The 26,815-nt window shown below is 39.4% G+C and overlaps 1 long non-coding RNA gene across 1 annotated transcript; it reads left to right on the forward strand.

The window, feature by feature from the left end:
- The first annotated feature begins 24,211 nt into the window (after positions 1-24,211).
- Positions 24,212-26,303, forward strand: LOC129249951 (uncharacterized). The gene is made up of 3 exons (XR_008582752.1): positions 24,212-24,398; positions 24,466-25,435; positions 25,630-26,303. It is a non-coding gene; the product is annotated as an uncharacterized LOC129249951 (long non-coding RNA).
- The last annotated feature ends 512 nt before the right edge of the window (positions 26,304-26,815 follow it).

Consider the following 26,815-nt stretch of genomic DNA (forward strand, 5'->3'; position numbering starts at 1 on the left):
AGCCTATTTTGAAGGCGAAAAAATAAATGTTGATGATTAAACAATTTTTTTGCGTTTTATTGAACAATTCCCGGTACTTTTTTGACAGAATGTATATCAATGGCCAATATTGGAGAACGCTAACCGGTTTCATATACAGGGTGGCTGATGAAAGCCGCTACCAAAAAAAAAAATTGAATAACTTTTTTTTCTTTTTAAGTTATCTGTTCGATTTTTGTTTCAATTTGCAGATTGATCTTTAAAATTTATTAAAATGGATAACTGAGACACGCAAACAAGAATTTGGATAGTCCGCCGCTATCACGCACTGGAGTCCGTAGTTTTGGTACAGAGAGAGTACAGGCGGATGTTTGGCGGCGATGCCCCGAGCAGATGGACCATAATGAGACTGGTGAATAATTTTGCTGAGCAAGGAACAGTCGCAAGAAGGCCTTATCATCGAAACCCACCAGTTCGGACGGAGGAAACGATCGCTGCTGTAGCTGCAGCTATACAAAGCAATCCAAGGGTTTCAACAAGAAGCTTATCTGCTCAACTTGGTGTCAGCCACAGTCTTTGCAAACAATAATGCACAAAGATTTAGACTTATTTCCCTACAAAATTCAAATGGTTAACAAACTGAATGCAGCAGACTTGCCGATTCGCTTGGAATTTTGCCAGAAGATCCTGCAAATGGTGGAAGAAGACCAAAACATGTTAAACTGCCTTTTCATGTCTGATGAGGCCCATTTCGATTTAAACGGCAATGTGAACAAACAAAATTGTCGAATATGGAGTACTTCTAACCCACAGATACTCCACGAGACGGAATTGCATCCTCTTCGCGTGACAGTGTGGTGTGCGGTTTCTTCACGCTGTATTGTCGGGCCTTATTTTTTTGAAGAAAATGGTCACACCGTTACGGTTACTGGAGACCGTTATTTGAAAATGCTGAAAGAATTTTTCTATCCAGAACTACGCCGAAAGAGAATTCCTTTCAACTCTGTGTGGTTTCAACAAGATGGGGCAACGTCTCACATAGCCCAGACTGTTATGACAGAGTTGCAACGAAAATTTCCCAATAAACTGATTTCAAGAAACTCCGAATTTCGTTGGCCCCCCAGGTCGCCTGACCTTACTGCACCTGACTTTTTCTTGTGGGGTTTATGTAAACAAGAAGTTTATAAAACAAAGCCAACAAATTTGGATGAACTAAAACAATCCATTCGGGCAACAATTGCGGCTATTCCTGTCGCAACTCTCAAAGCAGCAATGAACAACTTTTTACTAAGAAGCCGCACTTGTGTCAACGAGCATGGGGGGCATTTAAATTCAATTATTTTTAAAACTAGTTAAGCTACATTTAATAAAATTTAATGACCTTCAACTTAAAAAAAAAATAAATGAATTCCATACACTAAAAAAAAAGTTATTTGAGTTTCTTAATGTAGCAAAATTCATCAGCCACCCTGTACTTAGCCTGGCACTATAGAAATTTTGTATAGCAGAGTTCAATTATGAGTTAATTTAAGAGCTGTAACCGACAACATCGTTATTGCCACAAACATTTTTATTTCTTTATTTACTTTAATATATTAAATAAACTAATGTATGATAAATCAATCGTTAACCATAATTTTTATAATTAAATAATAATTCCTATTACTACCACGTATCCCTGTGGAGTACCCCTGTGAGTCCTTTTAGTTATGTGGATATTACCCTTATTGGTTCTAATGATCCCGGTTTCTAGCACAGAGATGACTCAATTGCTGATACAATTGTCCACGCCTTGGTCTATCAAGGCCCTATCTATCAAGGCCCTATCTATCAAGGCCCTATCAGTGCTAAAGTGCATTAAATGATCTTCTATGTCTAGAAAAGCTGCCATGATTTACTGTTTATTTACTAGAGACCCCCTATATTTATTATTCGAATTACCTCGTGAAGCGCTGTTGCCGGAGATTTGAGGTAAGCGTGTTGTGCAGTTGATATACTAGAGGTCTCCAACGAACTTCTAAGGTGTATACCTAAAGGCCTTTAAAGGTTTTTAAAAGGAAGAACGAAAAATAATTACCCTAAAAACGTTCGCTGATCCTTCTACCTCTCTTGGAATGAAGATGACTCTAACAAGTTTCCAGGCGTTTGGAATATAATCTCGGTTTAAACACGCTTTAAAAATTTCCACTAGCCGTATTGGAATGATATCAAGAGTTTACTGTAACATCTTAGGAAAGATCCTGTTAGGACCTGCAGATTTGAAAGGTGAAATGATTTAATTGGCCATGCAACCTTTTTTTTGTGACTATTACATCAACAAGATGCTGTGGGTTGTTCCGGCTCCGCCGTGTTCTTTCAGTATCGCTATCGTGAGAGTTGCATCCCGGAAAATTAGTATTTAAAAGAAGTTCTAGTGTTTCTTCCGTTGTGGGAATCTATGTAAGTACCTTTTGGCTTTTTGATTTACGAAGCCAATGAATGATCTTTGGATAGCATACGGCTTAGCCTAGCAGAATCTCCTGTAGATTCGATAGAGAAACATAAATCTCTCCATCTCTTTTTCTTGGCGGCAATAGTTGGATTCTTGTACTGTTTCCGACTTTCTCTGTAAAATTGCCAATTAACTGTTGAGTAGCCGAGATTAAAACTTGATTTGGCTTCTTCTCTTAATGTTGAGAGTTCGTTGATCCACGAAGGAGGATATGATATTTTGCTTTATTTAATTGGACAACGCGTTTCGTAAGCCCTAATTAATGTCTTCTCCAGAGTTGTAACCCTACTCTCAATGTTTTCTGTGAGAGTGATTTGATAGATCGGAATCCTTCCCATCCTTCCCAACAATATTTTTGAACCGTTTCCAATTTGTTCTAAGTGGATAACAATACAATAAGGGTGGATTTATTTCAAGATTAAGGTCATAGAAGATCCAGATATGGTCCGAAAAAGACTTTTGTTCTTGAGATCTCCAGTTTTTTTATTCTCACTGAAGTGTTTTGAGACAGCAATGTTACATATATTACTCGATCAGGTTGTAACGGTTAGGTCTTCCGTTGCAGTCGCAGAGTGCTGCAGATTGATCTGGACCTGATCCATACCGTTTTACCATTTTATTTGCATGTGATCTAATCAGTTTTGAGTTGCCCTTTACTTCAATTCTGACATTGTAGTTCACAGAACCAATCCGTTCTATGATAACGCCAGGAACCCAAAACGTATCATTGCCTTGATGCTATTTAACGTTTACAAGGTTTCCATTCGAAAATTCTCTAGATTTTGCTCCGTGTTTGACATTAAACTGCTTTTCTTGTTTTAAATTTCGTTGTTTGATTTCCGTTGTTTGTGGCTTAGTTAAGTCTAACGTTGTTTTGATTTTCCGGTTAAGGAAGGCTTCTGCCGGAGATTTACGTTCTACCACATTCGGATTTGGTGTGGATCTATACGTTTGCAAAAATGTTTGCAAGTTTTCTGAATCCGTTCCTTCCATTTTTAATTTTTTTAATGCTCTTTTCAGTGTATCTACGAACCGTTCCGCTTGTCCATTGGACTGGGGATGATAAGGCGATGTCCTTATGTGTTGAATACCCCGCGATGTTACGAATTGTTCGAACGCTCCGCTCGTAAATTGTGTGCCGTTATCGGAGACCAGTGTGTCACAATCTCCGTAACGTGAAAGCGTTTCATTTAGCTTGCTAATGATTGTTTGCGTTGTGATATTCTCTATTTGAAAAATTTCAGGCCTTTTTGAGAATGCATCTACGATTACGAAGTAATAAAAACCATTGCATGGTCCTGCTATATCAATGTGTAACCGTTCCATTGGTTTTGTTGCTAACGGCCATGATCGTAGTGTATGTTTTACAGGCCTTTTTGCTGTTGATGCACAAAGTTGACAATTTCGTGAATACGAGACTATATCTTCGTCCACACCAGGCCAATACACGTAACTCCTTGCTAATAATTTCATCCGTTCTCTACCTGGATGTCCTCTGTGTAGTTTACGTAAAATTCGTGGTTGTAATTTCTTCGGAATCACTATGCGTTCATGAAACATTAGGCACTCTTGAATCACGCTGAGTGCATCTTTCCGTGCATAAAATGGCTGTAATTCTGGTGTTATTTCTTGCTTCCATCCATTTGATAATGCGTTTATGACAGCTTGGGCCGTTGAACATTGCTTTGTAGCTTTTCTTATCATTTCAAAACTCACCGGAAGTTTTTCACATTGATCTTCAATAATCGTGTTCATTTCTTCTTCCATTTGCGTACAAGCTATCACCATGTCTTCGTCTTGCTTTGTGTGATTTGCTATAAGGCGCGAAAGCATGTCTACACATCCAAATTCTGTTGTTTTAATGTATTGGATATTTCCCGTTTAGCCTAGCTTCACAAGAAAATTCGGCTAGTAGTTGAATCTTATCTTTTGATGCGCTGGTAACGTATTTGCTCTCCAACCGTATTCCCGGTTGACCCATTTGTATCCATGTGGACTTTCCGATTAGCGAGATGTCCGAGGCGGTGTCCACCTGCATTCTGACATCACACGACGGAAACGATGAAGTTGCGGTTTCTATCGGCTTTATGCTTACTGTTGTGTATTTGCGTCGATTAACATGCGTTATTGAATTTACTTGTAAGCAACTGTTGTGACCTTTGTTGCTCGTTTGTTGTTGCTTGTGTCGCTGAGGTTTTGTGCTTTTGCTTTTGCTGGCGCTGTATGAATTACAGTACCCCTCCTTATGACCGTATTTGTTGCACTTGTTACACTTTTGATTGTGATATGTACAATATTTTGCATAGTGCATGTCTCCGCAATTCCAACAGGGTGTTTTTGGAATCTTCGCCTTATTTGTTTTGCTATTTTTAGTTGCATCGTTCTTGCTTTGGCGTGTATTTGCATGTATTGCGTTGGCTATTACGGCTTTTGTCTATTCCACCATTGCTGTATCTTTCTTTAGATTGATGAATTTTTGCGCATGGCTCACCAGAGAGTTTAATGTTTGCTGTGAATCTTCTTCTAGTTTTGCCAATATTTTTATACGAATATCGGCTTCTGTGTGTGCTTGCAACCCAAATACATAGATGAGGCATTTGAATTGATCTGCCGAAAGTTCCGACAGTCTAAATTTGTCACATTGAGCATTGACCCTGGCTGCATACGATACCAGGTCTTCCTGTTGATTCTTACTAATTTGCAAACATTTGTATCTTATACTGAAGAGCGATTCATTTGCACCGAACATTTCTCCCAGCTTGGAGATTGTTTCTTCGAATGTGAAATCTCGTAGATTTTTTGGTAAAATATATGTTGCATACTTGTTATACGCAATTGGATTTAGCTTCCTCATTAAGAGGCGAACACGTGATGCTTCGTCCAAATCTTTGCCATCGACCAAGAAAACGTCTTCGTGACGTGCATACCACGTGTCGAATGTGAGTGCGTTTGTGGCATCATAGCAAAATTCCTCTATGCTTCTTGCCAATGACTCCATCAACTGTTCCTTTGACTTTTCTACTGGCTGCTTTGATCTTTGAGTCAATTGCTCCAGTAATTTGCTTTGCATCTGCAACAGTTTCATAAGTTCCTCTTGTTCTGCCATTTTCGCTTATGTTCCTACTTTGCAGTTTTGTAGGTTATGAGACCAATTTCCTCGTCGCCACCTGTTGCGATGTGTGGTATGATCCACCTGTTATACTCTCTGATGTGTGCCAAATTACCGACACCACACTTATATGTTTACTTCAGAACGTTTATTACTTCTAATTAGTTAACAATATTAAATGCTATACCAAATACAATTCAATTAAAGTGGTTAATCAATTCAGCTTATTACGATCGACCTCAGCAACGTGCTAGGCTGTCTTCTCAATTATAGTGCTTTTTGCGCGAAAAATTGGTTTAGCATCCGGCTTTAGATGCAATGCTGATGTAACTGTGCTACAACTTTCCAGATTTGGCTTGAATATGTCCGCATAGTCTTGCTGTATAGCTTCAAAATAGTAGATTGTTGATCTTGAACCGATATGATGTTGTTACAAATGAGATTGAGAGGCTTTTCCCAAATATGGAAAATGTCACACCAGTCAACTCCTAAGATGTTCAAAGAATCAGTATTTGTTACGAATAAATGACAGTCCGAAATTTGAAGAAAGAAGGACACACTGTCTATGATGCTCCAGTCCTCCATCGGAACAATGCGGTTGTGTGCTTGCAGGTATGGGATCAGCTGCTTAGTTTCGAACTCCAAGTTCAGTATCCAGATACGAGCCCTCGGCCGTCGTGTAATCTTGATGGCTGGGACTGTTTTGATCATCAAACCTTCCCAGTCATTCTGGATCTTGCCAACAGCGGTTTGCAGACACTCTGGCCATGATGATTCCGTTCCACTTGGTTAAATGGGCGTTTGGCTGGTTTGGGTTTTGAAGCACCTTTTGCTTCTTCGCAGTTTTATCGCTTTCGTCCTGTGTACGATTTCGTTTCACGGTTTTTGCCTTCTGGGTGGCCTGGAATGCCAGGTAGTCGTCGACAACCTTTTGGCATCTTGCCTTAGCGGCCGCGTCTTTGGGATGATAATAATGCATCTATGATCTTGAAATGTCGAGAATTAGATATTCGCTTTCGTTTTGCATACATAAAGGACTAGTCGTTTTTATTAATCTCTGCAAGAAGCTCAATTCTAATAGCTTATGGACTCTTTATCGGGCTAATATAAGATTTAAATCGTGTGAACATCAGTAAGAAGGAAGTGGCTAAATAATGTTTGTGTACGGACTGACCTTCAGTAGTTAGATATTCAAGGATTTAGTGGAAAATGGCGGGAAGAGCATTAACTTTTCGCCTTGAAAAATTAAGAGGTGGCAAAAATTTCTACATATGGAAACGCCATGCGAAATCGTACCTCGTCATTAAAAATTGCTAAAAAGAAGTCGAAAATGGGCTACCACAAACTCCTAATGACAAAGAAAAGGACTGCGACGAACGTGCATTAGCAGAAACTACGCTGATGATTGAACGCAAACATTTTTCGCCCATTGCCACAGCTACGTCTGCACAAATGGCATGGAAGGCACTACTCGCGGCGTATGAGGACACTGGACTACATGCAAAGTAGAAATGCTTAAGCAACTAGTGCGGTGCAAGCTCTCCGATTTCGAATCAATGCGGGAACATGTAAATTTCTTAGTGATGACTTCGCCAAAAGTCCAAATCGCAGGGCTCAACATAGATGAAGAGCTTACGGCATCGCTTATGCTAGCAAGGTTACCAGACGATTTTCGTGCTTTAGTACTAGCTGTAGAAAATTCAAAGGAGAAACTAACAATCGATAGCATTAAAACACTTTTGCTACAAGATGTTAAATTGGATAGCAAGTGTTCGGAAAACGCACTCTACTTGAAAGACAAAATGAAACCAAAACAATTACGGTGCCATTCGTGCAATCAATTGGCCCATTTTGCAAGACAGTGCCCTAACAAATTTAAGAAAGAATGTAACAATACCAAGAAAAACAAAAAGTACTCTTCGCATCTCTCTTCACGAATGATATTCGTGAAATGGACTGGTTTGTTGATTCAGGTGCAACATCGGACATGACTATGAACAAAAAATTAATAGTGAAAGAAATGCCGGTCCAAAAAAAAAACATATTTTAATAGGAACAATAAAACAATTCCTATAAAATCCAAAGGTGATGTAAAAATTGCGTTGTTAATCGGAAAATCGAAAGTTGATGCTGTGCTGAAAAAAGTTGAATACCTGACAGAGCTTTGTACAAATTTACCAACGCTGCAAAATTTACGATGCGCAGAGAAACCTAATTGGAGGCGCAACTGTTGTAAATGATCTATACCGGTTAAATTGCAAAGTTCCATTCGGAAGCGAAGCTAATCTAAACAAGGCGCTAGTGGTGCGCTATGAATATGAATTATGAATTATATATGAAAACACCAAATCTGAAGCATCTTAAGGTGTTCGGTAGTAAAGCTATGGTATACGTGTCGTGTGAAAAGCGTAGAAAATTAGACGCGAAACCGGTTGACTGCATCATGCATGAATATTGCATGGCTTCGAAAGCATACCTCCTATATAATCTTAAAATTCGATTAATTATTGTTCATTCAAAATGCCGATGGTATACAGTCTGTATCAGAAAAAAGGAACCGTGATTATTCATGAAGTATAAAAGATATATATTTAAAATTTGTTATGCATGAAAGTATGTAGAAAACTACGAGTCGCAATTGCTCAATAAACCAATCGCTGTCGAGTAAAGCCTGGCATCTTATTCATGTTTTGAACCAGATTTTCTGCGTAGCTCGTCGACAAACAGGACCAGATTTTGTGAACTTGACGCACGAGTTGCTTTAAATCAAGGACTGGCCTTCCAGCAAGATGCCTTTTCATAGTTCTCCACACATTTAGAATGGGGTTGGCGTCTGGGGACTGGGAAGGCCAGTCCATAATTGTGACGCCATTTTCTTGTTTTGTTGTTTCTCAATGTGTTTTGACGGTGTGGGACGGTAGGATATGTTCGCCTCCCTCAGTCGACGTTCGATGGTGTTGATACTCACATCTATTCCCCTTTTAGCAAGAACTGATCGTGCTTGGCGTAGTCACAAAGAAGAGTTCCGCTTAAAAAGTTGGACGATCACTTTATCTTGCTTTTTTGTGGTCACTCGCTTCAGTCCTGGCTCGGAAAAGTCATCACCATTTTTGTACACCTTATACCGCTGATTCCACATCACAACAACCTTTTTTGATCTTTTAATCACTTTTGTAGCCGCGGCGTAAGATAATTTCGGCTCTTTGGAATGCGTGCAAAAAAATACCGCCTCGAAACGCTTCGTGGTCTTGTCACCAATTTTTGTTTGGTTGCGTTTACGGGAAAGTTTCGAACGACATTAACTTGACTTAGCACTGGCGTCGTAGCCCTTGAGTGGGAATATTTTGCACCAAAAAGCACAACGAAATATATCTTGAAGTTAGAAGAACAACCCGGTTTTTTCTTCTGACACAGGCTGTAAATAACGTTATCGATTTAAGTGAGGAACAATGTTGAGAATTTTCTAACGTAAAGCAAGAGCATGTTACTCCTGGGCGGCAGATCGAAAGTGATTGCAACAATTCGTCAAACATTCAGAAAACAACAAAACAATTCGTCTGACCATGAAAAACCAATATATCGTCTACTGACTATGAAAGTTTAAGTGATTGCAAGGACCTTGAAGCAGTAGGCTAGTACGTTTTGAGGCGCTCAAAGTGAATTACAGGTAAACATGGGGATAACAATTTTTGACCCTCAAACTCTTGAAGAAGCAATCAGCAGTGCGTAAGCAGTCCAACGGAAAAATGTCGTTAACGAAGAAATAAGTTCTCTATGCGAAAATAAGACATAAAGAGCAAACTCATTCGTCAAAACCTGGAGAGCGGTATTATAACGTTGTCTTATGCACCAACCACCGAGATGCTGGCAGATATTTTGACAAAAGGCGTTCTTTCAGAAAAACTTGGTTTGTCAAATATTAACTAAAATTGGTTTGTTTCTTTACTCATATCATAATAAATGATATTGTAACATTAACTATCAATGTTTTACTATAAATACTTTCAATTTTTCATACTAAAATGTTGTTCAAGAAGAGTGTTCAGATTAAATAGTGAATAACTTTTTAAATAATCCATCTAAATGCAACTCTGTATAAAATAATGCAACTATGTTCTCGATATGTCAAAAATAAAATATTCACTTCCGTTTTGCATACAAAGAGGACTAGTCGTTTTTATTAATCACTGCGTAAGGAACTCACTTCTAATAAAATAGTTTTACCATCGACCTCATATTTAAGTAAAGCTTATAACTAGACGGGCCCTTTTTTACGTTTTGACGCTTCTGACCCTTGGCATCAGCGAATGCGGAAGGTTGATTTAGAATTGATGGCGCGCTGTGGCTCACAGTTTTGCCATGTCGACTAGAGGTCAAGAACTCATCCTCTGAGGAAGTGCCCAACTTCCACAGTTTGTTAGTGTCCGTCCGTTTTGTCATTTGGTCTATCCGCCGGACCGTTCGACTGTCCGTCCGTTTTGTCTTTTTGTTAGTCTGTTTGTCCATCTGCTTGTCTGTGCGTTTGCTACCGCTATCCTATTTTTTAGTTTTTCTATGTTCATTTCCCTGGTTTTTACGGTCACCTGCCTCTCCTCTCCTACCACCTGTTTCTTGGACGACAGAAGAGTGAACAGAAGCCTAAATCGTGATAATATTATCCGCACGTGGGTATTAGAAACTGGCGCCATAGTTGTTGTTCTTAGTTTCATAGTCCATGGTTGGCCATAGCTTCGTCAACACATTTTCTCCACTTTATTCTATCCATGGCTTCCTCTCTCCGGTTGTGTACGTTCATTTCTTTTTAGATCTGATTCGACTTCCTCGTATTACAGCTTGTCTTTTAAGAATTTCTTCGATTTCATTATTGTGCCTGGATTTGCAGCCTGGATTCTGTCCTTAACAGCTACCGCCAAGTATTTATCTGACAATAGTTTAAAACCTAAGTATTTAAATTCACTGATATTTTCGAAAGCAAAATTCTTTATAGTTAGATCATTGAGTGTAGTGTTGTTGGCTGATCGAATCATGTATTTAGTTTTCTCAGTATTTACATGAAGTCGTAGAGCTTTTGCATTTTTATTAAAAGACGCGTGTAAGAGTGTTTCTGGTTTTAGTCAAAATAAAAATATCATCAGCGTAGGCACATATCTGAAAATCATTATTAAATAATGGTTCATTCGGGCTCATAGGTTCATTGCTCATTTCGGCTCATACGGTTGTAAATTGAATATTAAAGATGATAATGCGTATCCATGTTTTACACCAGATATAACTGATAGGATTCCTTGTAACATCACTTTACTTGTTGTGTGCGACAACACGCAGATAATCAAATTAATTAAGTTCAAAAGTATTGCAATTTTCTGAAAGCAGTATTTTTTTTGTTTTCCATCTATACAGTCAAATGTCTACTTGAAGTCAACAAAAAGGCAAAATATGTCAATAATATATTCGTAAAACTTTTCAAATCCACAATATTTCAGAAGATCTGCGGGCATTCCATCTTTGCCACAGCTTTTATGGCTTTTAAGTTTTCTTATAGCTACTTGCAAAAATAGGCAACATCGATTTTAGATGCACATATGTACTACTTGTTGCTCCTTATTTGTCTTATCGTAGCGTTCTTTATAAAGCAGCTCGTTGAAATATTCTTACCATCGCTGATTATGCAGACATCTTTTACTTTGCATATATTTGTTCGAGGTTGAAATGTTTAAGTTTGTTTTTTGATGTTCCTATGTATCAGAACATTTTACATTTTTGTTTCTAAAATCGCTTTCAATTAGCCGCTTCATGTATAATATAATTTTTTTTTAGATTCTTTTCTTTTATTTTCATAGTTCACACTATTTGAACGCGTGTTTCTTTCCATATATTTTACTTCAGCTTCATACCATTCATTCATTACTGATCTCTTTTCTCCAATAATATTCTTTGCGGTTCTTGTGATTGCATCTTTCAGTTTAGTCCATGTGATGTGCGATATCTAATTAAATGACTCATTTGTCCTATTTTCGTTAAATAAATTGTTTTCTATCGCATCTTTCTGCAATACTTCACTGTCTTATTCTCGTTGTTTATAAGATCTTCAGTATTTCACTTTAATCATAGCTATCACGAGAAAGTGATCTGTGCCGCTGCAAGTCCCCCTGTATGATCTCACATCTATGACCGACGGCATGTCTTTTTTCAGCAAGTATATGATCGATCTGATTAGCCGTATTGCGGACAGGTTCCAAGTTTGAAAATGAATTCGTTTGTGCTTGATAGCTATACTACGCACAACTAACCCGTGGACACTGGCAAAGTCACACATTCGTGTACCATTATCATTTGTGACTTTGTCACTTTCCCGCAACTTTATCGATGATGCTTTCTTCCTTTCCAACTTTTGCATTATAATCGCCAACCATCATTAAGATGTCGTGTTTGCAAATTTTGCTAGATACCACATCATCAAAGTCGTCGTAGATCTTTTATAGCATCACTGCTATCGTTTGTAGATGTGTAGATACGTATAATGGTTATATTTTGAAATCTACCTTGCAATCTCAAATAAGATATACGATCGTTTACGGGAGAAAAATTCAATATGCTTTGTCTGGTTTATAAAATGCGAGCGCGTTCGGTGTAACTTTACAACAAGTGATTTATTTATTCTTGAGTTGAAGTTTTTATAGTGTCTTAGCCTAACGGATTAAATTTAAAATTATATAATTGGAGTAAATATGTATTGTTATGTTATATATATAGGTATGTATAATTGGCGCGTACACCCTTTTTGAGTGTTTGGCCGAGCTCCTCCTCGTATTTGTGGTGTGCGTCTTGATGTTGTTCCACAAATGGAGGGACCTACAGTTTCAAGCCGGCTCCGAACGGCAGATATTTTTATGACGAGCTTTTTCATGGCAGAAATACACTCGAAGGTTTGCCATTGCCTGCCGAGCGGCGACTGCTATTAGAAAAATGTTTCTCTTAATTTTGGTGTTTTCACTGAAATTCGAACCTACGTTCTCTCTGTGAATTCCGAATGGTAGTCACGCACCAATCCATTCGGCTACGGCGATCGCAAAGTAAAATTATGTTACGTTATATTATATACACAGGTGTTTATACATATATAGTGCTATTCATATACAACAATTCAACAGTAAGCCTATTATTGAAATGATACGAGAAATTAAGGAATTCAAAAAATAACGATAATAATAATTATAATTAAATGTAATATATACTAGGTATATAAAATTAAATACAATATATAAAATTAAATTAATAACACAGGCCTGCGAAATCTCGCTTTTTTACAATTTCTAAAACCGCTATGGGTGTTTCTTGAAGGTTTTTTTGGGCCGAAAATGAATATGACCTTGAAAATGCTCCAGCACGTTAGGATTTTTGGCAGTTTGAGGTTAAATAGTCGAAAAATGCAGATTTGGGCCATTTTTTAAATTTTTTTTTGAACAAGGTTGGATCTCGAAACCTTCCCTCAGCTCGTGAAGCTTGTTATCGGCGGCGACGAAGTTGGTGGCGTTGTCGCTAAATATTTTCTGCGGCATTCCTCGGCGTCCAAAGAACCGTTTTAGGGCGAAAATAACACAATTTGAAGACAAGTTTGTTACTAGTTCTAAATGTACTGCCTCGTATTTTTAATGAAGTACAGGGTGGGCCAAATAAGACCTACTAATGTTAAGCACAAATCACTTTTTTATTTTTTGACATATTTATTTTTCTCTTTGGCGGCAGCCGTAGCCGAATGTCTCGAAACTCACCGAAAATCTCGGTGAAACACCAAAATTAAGAAAAACATTTTTCTAATAGCTCGGCAGGCAATGGCAAACCTCCGAGTGTATTTCTGCCATGAAAAAGCTCCTCATAAAAATATGTGCCGTTCGGAGTCGGCTTGAAACTGTAGGTCCCTCCATTTGTGGAAAAACATCAAGACGCACACCACAAATAGGAGGAGGAGCTCGGCCAAACACCCAAAAAGGGTGTAAGCGCCAATTATATATATATATGGGGCATTCTTTCTGAACGTGAGACCCCCTGCCCCCAGAATAGATTTTGACGAAAAGAGGTCTATGAGGGCTTAAAATGTAGGTAATTATGTTTACTTTCGAAAGCAAAGTGGCACTTCTTGAAATTCAAAATGGCGGATCCAATATGGCGGATTCAATATGGCGCAATTTTGCAGTTCGTGCATCAGATTTATGCTATTTCGTGTTTTCTTTATTTATTTTTAAGTAAGTTTTAGTGCTCCTTTTTTTATTGTAAAATAATAATTCATTGTTATTTTCCATTTATTAAATAAATAAATAAATAAATAAAATTGTTGCATTGGATTTAATTTTACATATTTCCAAGTTAATTATTTATTTTTATTGGTCACTGATTATTCATCACATTTTTTATCATCAGTTCATAGCATAAATCTGATGCACGAACTGCAAAATTGCGCCATATTGAATCCGCCATATTGGATCCGCCATTTTGAATTTCAAGAAGTGCCACTTTGCTTTCGAAAGTAAACATAATTACCTACATTTTAAGCCCTCATAGACCTCTTTTCGTCAAAATCTATTCTGGGGGCAGGGGGTCTCACGTTCTGAAAGAATGCCCCATATATATTTTTTTTTCTCTTTTTGTAGGTTATAATTGAATTGTTGGAAATTTATTATGGAACCCTACAGTACAACACAACGCGTTAAAATTATCGAGTTTTTCTCATTTTTTTTCCATTTAAATGGTTATGTCAACAAACAAAACTGTAGATTGTGGGGCTCTGAAAATCTAAGGGCAACACACCAACATCAGTTGCACCCATCTAAATGTACTGTTTGGAGTTATCGGTCCATAATTCTTCGAAAATGAGGATGGAACACCAGAACCGATTTCAGGAGCTTCTTACAGAACAATGATTGAAAACTTTTTGCGGCCAATGGCGGAGCAGTATCCTAATTTGTGGTTTCAACAAGATGGAGCAACTTTAGTCATTAGTAGGTTTGGAACGGTACCACTACAGGCTTCTCGAGCATTGACGACCCAATGCGGTCTCTGAGGAACTCTGCCAACGCTTTTACCCCAGCATGGTGATTTCGAAAATGTATGTAGGTACCGTAAGTATGTGGTAACGAAGTGCGAGTTCTTCTGTCTTCTTCTACTCGGAGTAAATTAAACGAGAGCGACAATTCCGAGTAGTTGTCCAAAAACGGATTAAGTTTTTGCAAACTTGAGGGCAGGGTGGTACCTTTGGTGAGTTTCATAATTTCTTCACCATATTCAACATGTTGAATCACCTGAATGACTTTGAGGAAACTTAATTTAATGTCCTCAGCCGTCAGTATTTGTGTGAATGTCGCAGATGGGTTTCTAATGCGTCTGATCCATCCTCATATGTAAGCGACAATAAGAAGCAGTTATTGATAAGAATATACTCTTTCCGAGAGTTCCATAATTGGATGCGATTCATTTGCTTGAGCAACTAAAACTTTTGCGTTTCGTTTCTTCTCTAATACTTCGTCTTCTGGAGAGAGCTGGAAGTGGGTGTTTGTCGGCCATAACGCAGGGTCTTCTAGGAGGAACTGTGGACCGCTAAACTAGATAGAATGGTTCAATTCGTCCACGTTACAATCCGAGACACTTGATCCGCGGGATTTTGCTTAGTTGACACATGTCGCTAAGTAGCTTTATCCGTCAACTCTTGGATTTCGGACACTTTTTGCAACAAAAGTGTGTCGGAGTCTGTCCAGAAGTTTATATTTTCGATTGGCCGACTTAACATTGGCGCTATTTGTGACCAATATTTGGCCAACAAGTGGGCTGCCGAGAGCTCTAAACGCGGAAGAGATTTAGTCTTCAGCGGAGCCACTCTAGACTTTTCAGTAAGCACCGTACATTTCGTTCCACCACCCGATAGGCTACGTATGTATACGCAGCAGCCATACGCTCGTATTGAGGCGTCGGCGAAGCCATGAATTTGACAGCTTGCACTCGGCTCGGTATGTACAAACCGAGGATTGCTTATTGATGATAGGTGCAGTAGATTGGCTTTGAAATTTTCCCAGCCGAGTCGAGGCGCAATGGAATCGACTCATCCCAATCTAGTTTTTGAAGCCAAAGCTGTTGCAATACGATTTTTGCTTTGGTAACTAATGGGGCAAGTAAACCAAGAGGATCGTAAAGTTGTCATCTAAGACAAACCGAAACGAATCTTTCTTCGGCAACCAATGGATTCCAAGTGTTTTTATGGAGTCTGTGTGATTGAAGTTTAAGGTCTTCTTAGAACTCTCACAATCCAAAAATGATGGGTGATTTGAAATTCATTTAAATAAATTGAATCCTGCCGAGCTTAATATTTTAACGAACTCACTTCTAATAAGATCTAGAGATTCGAAATTTTCGGGTCCTGTAAGCAGGTCGTCGACATAAAAATCTCTTTTTATGGCCTTAGTATGGGCATCGCTGAGCATTTGTAAACACCGTGTAGCGAGAAATGGAGCAGGCGCAGTGCCGTATGTTACGGTGTTAAGTCGAAAGATTTCAAGTGGCTCATAGGGGTGCCTTTACACTACAAGCTAAAAGTTTTTGTCTTCCTCGTGCATGAGAATTCCTCGGTACATTTTAGTAATGTCCGCCATAAATGCATATTTATATAAACGAAAACGAAAAAGTGTTGCATACAGCTCTTTTTGAATGGTCGGCCCAACCATCAAGATTTCATTCAACGCAATTTGAGAAGAGGTACGACTTGATGCGTCGAAAACAGCACGTAATTTAGTCGTCGTACTTTCAGGCCGAAGAATGCATTGAAGCTGAATGAAGTAATTTGGCTTTCGGGATCTTATTATTTGTTGGGCTCATGTGACCCGATTCGATGTATTCATTCATGAAGTCCAGATACATTTGACGAAGTTCAGGAGCTTTCAAGGTCTTTCTCTCCTGGGCCTGAAACCGCCGAGCCCCGGTTTCATAGGAATTAACGAGTAATTTACGGTCATCTTTGAAAGGCAGTCTTACTTGAAGCCTTCCTGACGGCACAACTTTAGTAGTTTTTACGAAAAGTTGTTCTCAACTTTTTTTTCAGGTGTGAATTTTGTGGAACTAGTCTCTGAAGTTATTTCTTCCATCGCCCAGAACCTTTGAACAATGGTATCTATATTTGTTAGATCTTCTTCAGTATGGAATAATGTGCTACTGACTGTGGGAGGAGGACTTTGGTTGGTGGCGTATTTGCCAGGTTGGGTGATTGGGGCTGGCCTTGATCTGGTCTACAGCTAACAGCTCGAAAAATTTTTCAGCACCCAAAAGAAGATCTACTTTTTGAGCCTTATAAAATTCTGGGTCCGCTCAGCTAATGTTTTTAAGCATTTTCCAGCCATTAAAAATCACGTTACGATCTGGATAGCTGGCTGAAATGGATCGCATTATCCAAAACTGTGCCGAAAACTCGTAATTATTGACCCGCGATTTTACAAACGTATTTAGTTTCATCCTCACGTTTCTAGTTGCCTTTCCGATGCCGATAACATTTAAGGTCGTACTTTCGCGACAAATTCGTAATTTCTGCGCCAAATCCTCTGTCATGAAATTCCCCTGGGATCCAGAATCCAGCAAGGCTCGTGCAGGAAGTTACTCTCCGGAGCTACCTTTTACGTTGACTATGGTTGTAGCCAGCATACCGCGATCTGGCGAACTCGTCGTGTGCATGGCATGCGAGGTCGAAAGTTGTGGTGCAGTTGCGAAGGATACAGGGTACTGGTTCAGCAACGTGTGATACGGACGGTTACAAACACACAAGCCGCTGCTGAGCAGAGAGAGTTTTAAAAGTACAACACGCGGGTGTACTATGATCCTTTGATTTACAGTGTGGACACACCGGCTCTTTTATATTTGAAGTCACTAAAGCAGGTTTTGTCCTTTCCGCATGCAGGTGGGGCTTCTGTATGCTGTGACTGATTGACGGCTTTAGCCTCGACGTTGAGTAACGGGGTCAACTTTTGACATTACCAGATGAATTATGATAGCGTTTGTGATGTTTTTTCTCGTCACCTAACGACAGCAACGAGTCGTAAACAGCTGACACTTTATCAATCATTGTGCGCAATGAAAGCGCAGATGACTTTGGGATAGTTAGCAGCTCAAAAAATTTGGAAATTGTGTCGAAAAATATGAAACATTTATTGTCATAAACTTTTCTGAGACTAGGCAACGCCTTCGAATAATTTTCGTCCGACATTTGGAAGGCCTTTACCGTTCCCAAAGCTTCACCAGACAAACAGTTAACCAAGTGATTAAATTTCTCGATGTATACGCTTATTGCAAGCCTTAACTTTCCTTTGGCAGAGGATGCAGTTGCATCCGGAAACCAAAGTAACAACAAACATTTATGTACCACTGTAACCGTTTATACATACATATATATGCCGCACTGTTTCAACTGTTAGCACTACATATACATATATTTTAGTTTATTCTTTTTTGTTTTTACTTAAGCACAAATGATAATTTGGCACGCTTTTTCACCGCCACTATTTATTAATTTACTGTTTTATGTTAATGTATTCGCGGTTTTTAGTTTTATGTATTGTTATAATTTAAGACTTTTTTATTCACTATGTCTCTTTTATTGAACACGACACTGTATTGCCGCTGATACCGCTTCTCTCCGTATGTATTCACAAATATACACTATGTATTGTACCTATGTACTTGTTTTACTTATATATACATATTTTATACTTTGCAATTTTGGTACTGTAAGTTGGTTTATTTAATTTGGTAACTGAACTTTTTAGTGAGGGTGCTTTTTATGTTAGTCTGTCTGCTTTTGTCACTGCACTTGATGCGAAAACGGACTTGCAAAAATATAAAACGCGCAGGCAATTGTTGTTGCACTATTGTTGTTATTGTAGCAGTACCTTTGCCATGTCAGTGTAATGTAATCACCGGTCGTCTTCGTCTAGCTCATCTAATGGTAGGCCCGGGAAACTAGCCGTTTCGACGGGTTGGGTCCAGAGGGAGATAGGTGTTAGATGAGTGGGTTTGATGGGGCATGTGAAAAGGTGGTTAGTGTCGTGCGGGGTGCCGGACATAGGTTTAGTATGTCGGGGTCGATTCTGGATAGGTAGGAGTTTAACCTGCTACAGTATCCAGAACGTAATTGTGCCAAGGTTACGCGGGACTTTCGGGGAAGTTGGAGCTCTTCGTCTGCAATTGGTGGTGCCATAACGGCATTCGAAGGTCGGGAGCTTAAGAAGGTCGTAAGGGTCTCCCGATGAATGTCGTTTATGGCCTGTCTGCACACTGTCCGATCCTGGAGTGGTCTGCCTGTTTTGTCTAGGATCTCGTCTACGTAATTTAGGAAGTGTCTCCTGATGTGCCTGGGAGGTGGTTCAGGCTCAAGCAGGTGTCTGCATGGGTGAGGCCTACGGTGACACCCTAGCAGAAACTGCTTGTTGAGAAGTTTGTTATGCTCCTTCACAGGTAGCATATGAGCCTCGTCGTGCAGGTGTTGTGTGGACGATATCAGGAGACATCCTATCGCGGTCCTAATTGCAGTATTTTGGCCGGTCTGGAGCTTCGTTCACTGCGTATCACTGGTTCCAGGTGACCAGACAGGCGCAGCATAGTTAAGAACCGGTCGGCCTATTGCTTTGAAAGTCGACAGCAACATTTCTTTGTCTTTGCCCCAAGTGCTGCCGTTAAGCGACTTGAGAACCTTGTTGCGAGAGAAAGAGAGCAAGCTGTCAAAGGTGACTCCCAAAATTCTGCGGTTGTTTACCGTCGGTATTGGGGTATCATCGACGTGTACCTGAAGTTGCAGCTTGACCTCCTTTGTCCAGGTGGTGAAGAGGGTCGCCGTGGATTTAATGGGAGAAAGTTGTAGGTTTCTCGTAGTGAAGAAGCGAGAATGGCCGGCGAGGTAGTCGTTTACTTTGGTGCTTAGGCCATCAATGTCATTGCCTGACGCCATTGTTGTACAGTCGTCGGCATATGAGACCAGTGAGACTCCCTCTGGTGGCTGGGGGAATTTCGAAATATAGAAATTAAAAAGCAAGTGTGAAAATACACCACCCTGCGGTACTCCCTGCTTTATTTTTCTCTGTTTAGACGTTTGGTCTCGAAATATCACCGACGAGTGACGACCACTCTGGTAGTTCGCGGTCGACCTCTTCAGCCCTGGCGAGACTGTCGACTGAAAAATGCCATCTAGTAGCGTGGCGTGGTTGACTGTATCGAAAGCCCTTTGTAGATCCAACGCTACTAGGACAGTCCTCTCGCAGGGGCGGTGTTGGGTAAGTCCGCGGTTTACCTGTCCCCTAGGATCATTTGGCAGGCTTGAATGCCAAAGATCGTGATGCGCATTAAAGTCACCTACTACCAATCGGTTTTCACCCCTGATGAGCGCACCAATATCAGGGAGATATCCTGCCGGGCAGCAGGTGACAGAGGGTATAAAGATATTATAAATTTCGAGCTCGGCATCCTCTGACCGGACAGCTATACCTTGACATCCTCAGTTGCTGTCCCTGCGGTCGGTGCCTTCATCGATGGGACGATACTGCACTGTATGGTGGACTATGAACGCTAGGCCACCACCGTTGTTTCGCTCGCGGTCCTTTCTATGTACGTTGTGGCCGTCCCTGGTAATCAGGGGGGAGCTAGCGTGCAGTTTTGTCTCTTGGACCGCAGATATGTTGATACTATACCGGCTCATGAAGTCGACTATTTCGTGAATCTTACTCGTGAGTCCGTTGCAGTTCAGTTGTAATAGCGTGAAATTTCGCGGGAGTGTAGTCGTAACTCGGGGGGTGAGGGATGCGTGGTGTTGTCTACGTTGGTCCTGCTGTGCGTTCCGCAAGGGGCCGTCTGAGGGCGGGAGCAAGACGTGGCCACATACCTTGTGGACCACTCCCTGTGAGTCTTTAGGCCTGAGTAGGTCTTAAGATGGCACCACCCGTTGCACTTATTACACCTAACTGAGGTGGAGTTCGGGTGGAGCTGTGGCAGATGCAGCAGTAAAATACTTCTGGTCCGGGGTTGGGTTCGACGCCAGCCCTGAATAGAAGTATTTGGAGCAAACGTGCTGCAATGGATTGCTCCTGTGACGAAAGATTGGGGATGGGATACGGTACACTAGACAGGGCTAGTTTACTGGGGCGGCGGCCCTTGGTCGGGAAAAACCCGAGTCATTCCGGTAACGTAGAATGGGCTGCCATGGGAATGGCAAATATAAAACGCGCCGGCAATTGTTGTTGCACTACTTATTGGCACTTATTGTTTATATATGTTTATTGTTTTTTGTATTTGGAAATATTTTCAGTTTTGATTATGTTCACCAATTTATTTTTTAGCACAAACGGATCATTAATGTTTATTTTTATATTATATTTTCACGCGCTTAGTCCCTGCTCGGGCACCATGAGAATTCTTAATTCTTCTTATTAGGTGGAAAGTACGCGAACCAACAAATTGGCTTTTGAATACTTTCGTGTGATATGAAAATAAAATGCGAGCGCGTTCGGTGTAACTTTCCAAGTGATTTATTTATTTATTTTTGAGTTCAAGTTTTTATAGTGTCTTAGTTATGTTACGTTATGTTACATACACAGGTGTTTATACATACCTATATAGTGCTATTTTTAAATTCATATACAAAAGTTCAACAGTGTTTTAAAAAAACCGTAAGCTTATTATTGAAATGTTACGAGAAATTAAGGAATTCAAAAAACTAAGATAATAATAATTATAATTAAATTAAATATATACAATGGCGGTCGCCGTAGCCGAATGGGTTGGTGCGTGATTACCATTCGGAATTCACAGAGAGGTCGTTAGTTCGAATCTCGGTGAAAGCAAAATTAATAAAAAAAACATTTTTCTAATAGCAGTCGCCCCTCGGCAGGCAATGGCAAACCTCCGAGTGTATTTCTGCCATGAAAAAGCTCCTCATAAAAATATCTGCCGTTCGGAATCGGCTTGAAACTGTAGGTCCCTCCATTTGTGGAACAACATCAAGACGCACACCACAAATAGGAGGAGGAGCTCGGCCAAACACCTAACAGAAGTGTACGCGCCAATTATTTATTTATTTTTTATATACAATTAAATTAATAATTAAAAAGTTATACCCCATTTGGCGTAACAAACTCATTAGTTCGTCTGCAATTTCAGCCATTTTTCTTGGTTGCAGCATAGTCAATACGTTCCAAGTCTCAAATCATAGTCGTTTAAACGTTGCACGGGTCGGTGTCGATGCCCATTTCTTAGCCGAGACTGTTGTTGACGTGTCGAGACAAGTTTTTTATACTGACGTTAGGTTATCAGCTTAAAGAAAAGTCCCCTTTCGGGGGTTCTCACCTATTATATTTCGTTCCTAGAGCTTTTACCAAGGTTTTGTTTTTTATTGCAAAAATACAGCTACTTGATCTCCGCACTAGGTTAACAGTATCGCCACGTGAAGGCAATATAAGGGGACAGGAAAAAAGAGGTGTTGGATCTGCCATCTCATTGCACATTCTTTCCCTTTGAGGTACCACTGGCGCGATAGTGCCTGCCAACAAAATAGAAGCACTACCATACATATTTGTAGAAAATGAGCTTGCGACCAACCCTAATGTGATAGACTATGCGGGCTATTCATTCGCTATAACCTAGCAAGCTCTACTTCCTACCCTATGCCGGAGTCTACAATGCACAAATAAAAGTGCCTTAATATACTCAGATAGTTGCAGTGTTGTCAAATCTCTCAGGCAAGACAAACATCTTGAGGCTTTGCATTGGAGAGACCCTTAACAATGAACTGCCAGATAATGCAGCTAAAAAAGCAATCATAATGAACCTTATAATGGAAATACCATGTTTAGATACAATAATAACCATTTATCATCACACAGCAGTAAAAAAAAGAGCCAACGTAACACTTAATGGGAAAATTCTAGCAGTTTTCCGTTAAACATATGAGGACTGCACTCTATCGGGAAGCCACATAGATCTAGAAAACACACTCGACAGCAGCAAAAAAAAATACGATCAAGATTAAAAATGATACCGTAGCAAAACATAGTAGGATCCATGCCGTCTGAAGTTCTTGCAGGGCAAAATGGCATATTTCAGCGTATATGCCCACATAATTAGTAGCGAATATTTGCTCATTTGTTAGTCAAGGTGTTTGCCTAAACGTTAAAAAGCAGTACCGAGAGTGGAGACCCTTGTGGAATGTTATTTTTAGTTTTTACGGCATTCGATAAAAATCCATCTATTGACAGTAATTCTTTTGTATATGAGAAAGGAATGTACGAACTTAATCATAGTTTTTGGAACGCCCTATTCATTAAGTTCTTATATAACCTTTGATGCTAAGGCTCTATCGAAGGCTCTTCCTAGATATTCCGAAACTAATACTCTGTGGTTTTAATTTTTTATATTTATTTAAGTATGTGATTATGACAAGTGGCAAATGCTGCGCACACCTTGTCCTAAGGTGTAAGCGTGTTAATATTAATTATACTCTCCCTACAAGAATGGCAGATTACCAGGTTTGCTATTTAGCTATGGTGAAAAAGAAAATTGTGAGAGGAACTTTGGCTGCCACGTCACTTGGGGACTCGTCTGCCGAATTCTGCACAATCATTTCGCTGCAACATGAGCGAAGACTGTAGGTTGATTTTTTTTCGTATGCCACTAACATAATCTCAGTTTTTTTGTAAACACACCTCGAGTTACGTCAGCTCTTCAGCTGATTCCCTGAAAGAGCTCACTTTTGAAATTGGTTCACCGTGCTATTCCTGTACTTAGTCAAAAGTCTCTTAATGATGATTTGGTCTAAGATTTTTGATAATACTGGCAATAGGGATATGGGACGGTTTGGGTTTTTACCTGGAATTTTGTTAGGAAATTGAGATGCCCCTGTATCTTGTTTTTATTTCTGTTACGACTTTAAAACTCATGTTAAAGTGCCTTCATATATATGTATATAAGTTTACTTAGAATAATCCAACACTAAACAAGACGGCTGTAATACGATTTTCTACCATAAATTAGCGGCTTCTATTAGATTTGCATTGAAGTACTTGAGAAGCAATTCCAGTAAACCCAATATCACACAAAACGTAGGAAATGCGATCCCAACGCACACATGTCACCCGAAACCTACCAGAAATTAATTACACCAAGTTGACCCATATCAAGAGTCAACCCAAGAGAAACCAATATCGCACAGGTTGCTAGTAATACGATTGCAACAGCGCATATATTTATATAATTCGATCGTAATATGATTACCCAGCATAATTCTGCAACTAGCAACAAAACGCTTCCGCAAAGTGGTACGCAATTATATCAGCCACCACCTAGCAGAAAACCAGGTCAGCACAATCGCACCAGACATGCACATTTATTTCCTTAAACACAACAGCCACTTGAAACTAGGCCACCTACTGGCAGAAGACTAGCTCAGCACATTCTCATCCAACGACCACAAGTAATTTCATAAACATATTGTCGCAGCATGGAAATAGTGCACAACAACAAAATGAAGTTGCAGCATAGGCTTATAATTACTATAAATATTGTAGAAATTGTAAAACCTTTGGTCAATCTTTATTTATTGTATTTCTGAAAGGCGTTTTCTGTCGTTACAGCCGCGAAAAAATGTTTGTGTTTTTTTAACTGGCGCCTGGGCATTGGGTTAGTTTTATTAACTGCTACCCGAGTAAAAGTCTTTAAGTACGCTAAGTTTTTATATAAATATGTATATATATAATTGGCGTTGTTTTAAAGGGAAGGACGAAAGGATATTTACGTTTGTTAGCCAAGTAGGTGAGTCCGTCACAGATTATATATATATATTTATATTATATATAGTTGGCATGTAAACTTCTGTTAGGTATTTTTCCCAGCCCCTCTTCCTATTTGTGGCGTACGTCTGTATGTTGTTTCACAAATGGTGGGACCTACAGTTTTAAGTTCATGACAGAAATACAGTCGGAGGTTTGCCATTGCCAGCCGAGGGGCGACCGCTATTAGAACAAAATTTTTCTTCATTTTGGTATTTCACGGAGATTTGACGCTACGTTCTTCGAATTCCGAATGACAGTCACGCACCAACCCATTCGGCTACGGCGGCCGTCAGTTTAGTCTTCTGAAAATAAAATAAAAAACAAGTAAGAACCTGCGGCTTCCGAGTGAAAATATAATTATACGCGAAAATAAAATTACGCTAAAAAGTCCTGAAAACTCCAAGTAAGGACTCGCGAAAAAATTATTACGTGAAAAAAGTGCGCTTCGATATATTTCTGAAATATAAAGTAAGGAATTGTTATATGCCGTAAGCATTTCAGACAATATTCAAAAAAAGGATACGCGAATGGAAAAATAGCCCGCGATTATAGTGGAGAGGCTCCATAGTAGATTATGGCAAACCGGGGGTACAACGTACCAGCCTACACAATATAATAAAAAAACAGTTATAAAATCAATATAACTAAAGCCAATAAGCTTGTACAACCAATAGCTAAACAAAATAGAGCGACTCACCACAATTAAAAAAAAGGACAGCAAAAGTCAAAACAATTAGCAAAGGGGGAAAAATTTATAAAATTTCTAAAAATAGAAATACTTTATGTAGACACCGAAAAGGGAAAAAATCAAAACAGATAGTCACAATCGTTAAATTTTTGGCACTCAAACGGGCATATTGATGCGGTCGATCGGGTGAAAAGAAGAGGAAGGGCGAACAGCTGTAACAAGTTCGAGACACGAGATACGATCTTTGCTCGTATACAAACAAAGAACTCGACACGAAGTACATGCGTCGATTTGTCTGTGCCTAAGCACTGAGCAAGCATACGATAAACGTACGTATGTTCGAGTATATTTATGCATATATTTGTATGTACGCACTCATCTATCATATTTGATCTTATATATAATATCAAGAGATCAAAGATATGACTTAATATTAACTTATATACTGCATACAACATATACATACATAATTGAATTTATCTATAAAGGTTAATAAAATAAATGTTCTTTATTTATTATTTAGTTATGAAATTTGGCGTCGTCCAGTCCATATTCCAAATAGTATTATATAAAATAGTAATACTTTCATAGGCGCAGAAGCAGCCTTCTAAAATAGTCTTTAATACAACAAAAAATATTTCACTCATAAAAGCAAACGCTTATTTCTCAAAGTAAGAATCGACCATTCATAAAACGAGCCCACCACATCTTCCCTCACGCGTGTGAGCTGTCCATAAGCCAGTTTTCTGGAGGAAGACAAATACCCTATGATCAAAAAGTACCGGGAATATGATGATGACTGTTTTCTTCGATTGCCAAGGCGTAGTGCACCATGAGTATCTTCCATCGGGCCAGACAATCAATAAAGACTATTATTAATCCGTTTTGAAGCATTTTAGAGATGCTGTACGTCTCAAACGGGAGAAATGTGGGCAAACAATTCTTGAATTTTGCATGATGATAACGCACCGTCGCACCGAGCCCAAATTGTGCTGGATTATTTGACCGAACACCAAGTAAATACCATCGTGAAAGTACCGTTTTCCTCTGATATGGCCCCGTGCGACTTCTTTTTGTTTCCCCAGTTTAAGTTACCACTTCGTGGCAAGAGATTTCAGTCGATAGAGGAGATCAAAGAAAACGCGACGAAGGAGCTGAAGGCCATCCCTTCGTCGGCCTACCAGGGGTGCATGCAGGACTGAGTTGGCTCATCTGTGTTGCTTCAGACGGGTCATATTTTGAAGGAGATAAAATAAATTTGCCTGAAATTTAACTCTGTATTGTTTTATTTAAACATTTCCGGTACTTTCTGATCATAGGGTTTGTTTGGCAAACCGTCAGTTCTTGTCGTGACAAGTGCCGGCATCTTCGTATATATATATGGGGCGTTCCACGTCAACCGGACCAAAGCTCTGTCCAAAATTCTATGGGATGACAATAATCATATAATATGTCAAAATACTCGTAAACTCATGCCCTTTCAATTGCAAAGTGGCAAATTTGAAAATCCAAAATGGCGTCATTACTGTGTCACCTCAAAGACACTAAATTCCAAAATTTGCAAATATATCTATCAATTACTTTTAAAAATAGGTTCAAAAATGATGACTCATGATATATTTGAATGTTTTTGGGGTCGCTGATTATGAATCTGAAATCAGATTTTCAAAATTCAAAACGGCGGATCCAATATGGCGGACATTTTTCGA

The sequence above is a fragment of the Anastrepha obliqua genome, chromosome 6 (assembly GCF_027943255.1).
Source record: "Anastrepha obliqua isolate idAnaObli1 chromosome 6, idAnaObli1_1.0, whole genome shotgun sequence".
NCBI lineage: Eukaryota > Metazoa > Arthropoda > Insecta > Diptera > Tephritidae > Anastrepha > Anastrepha obliqua.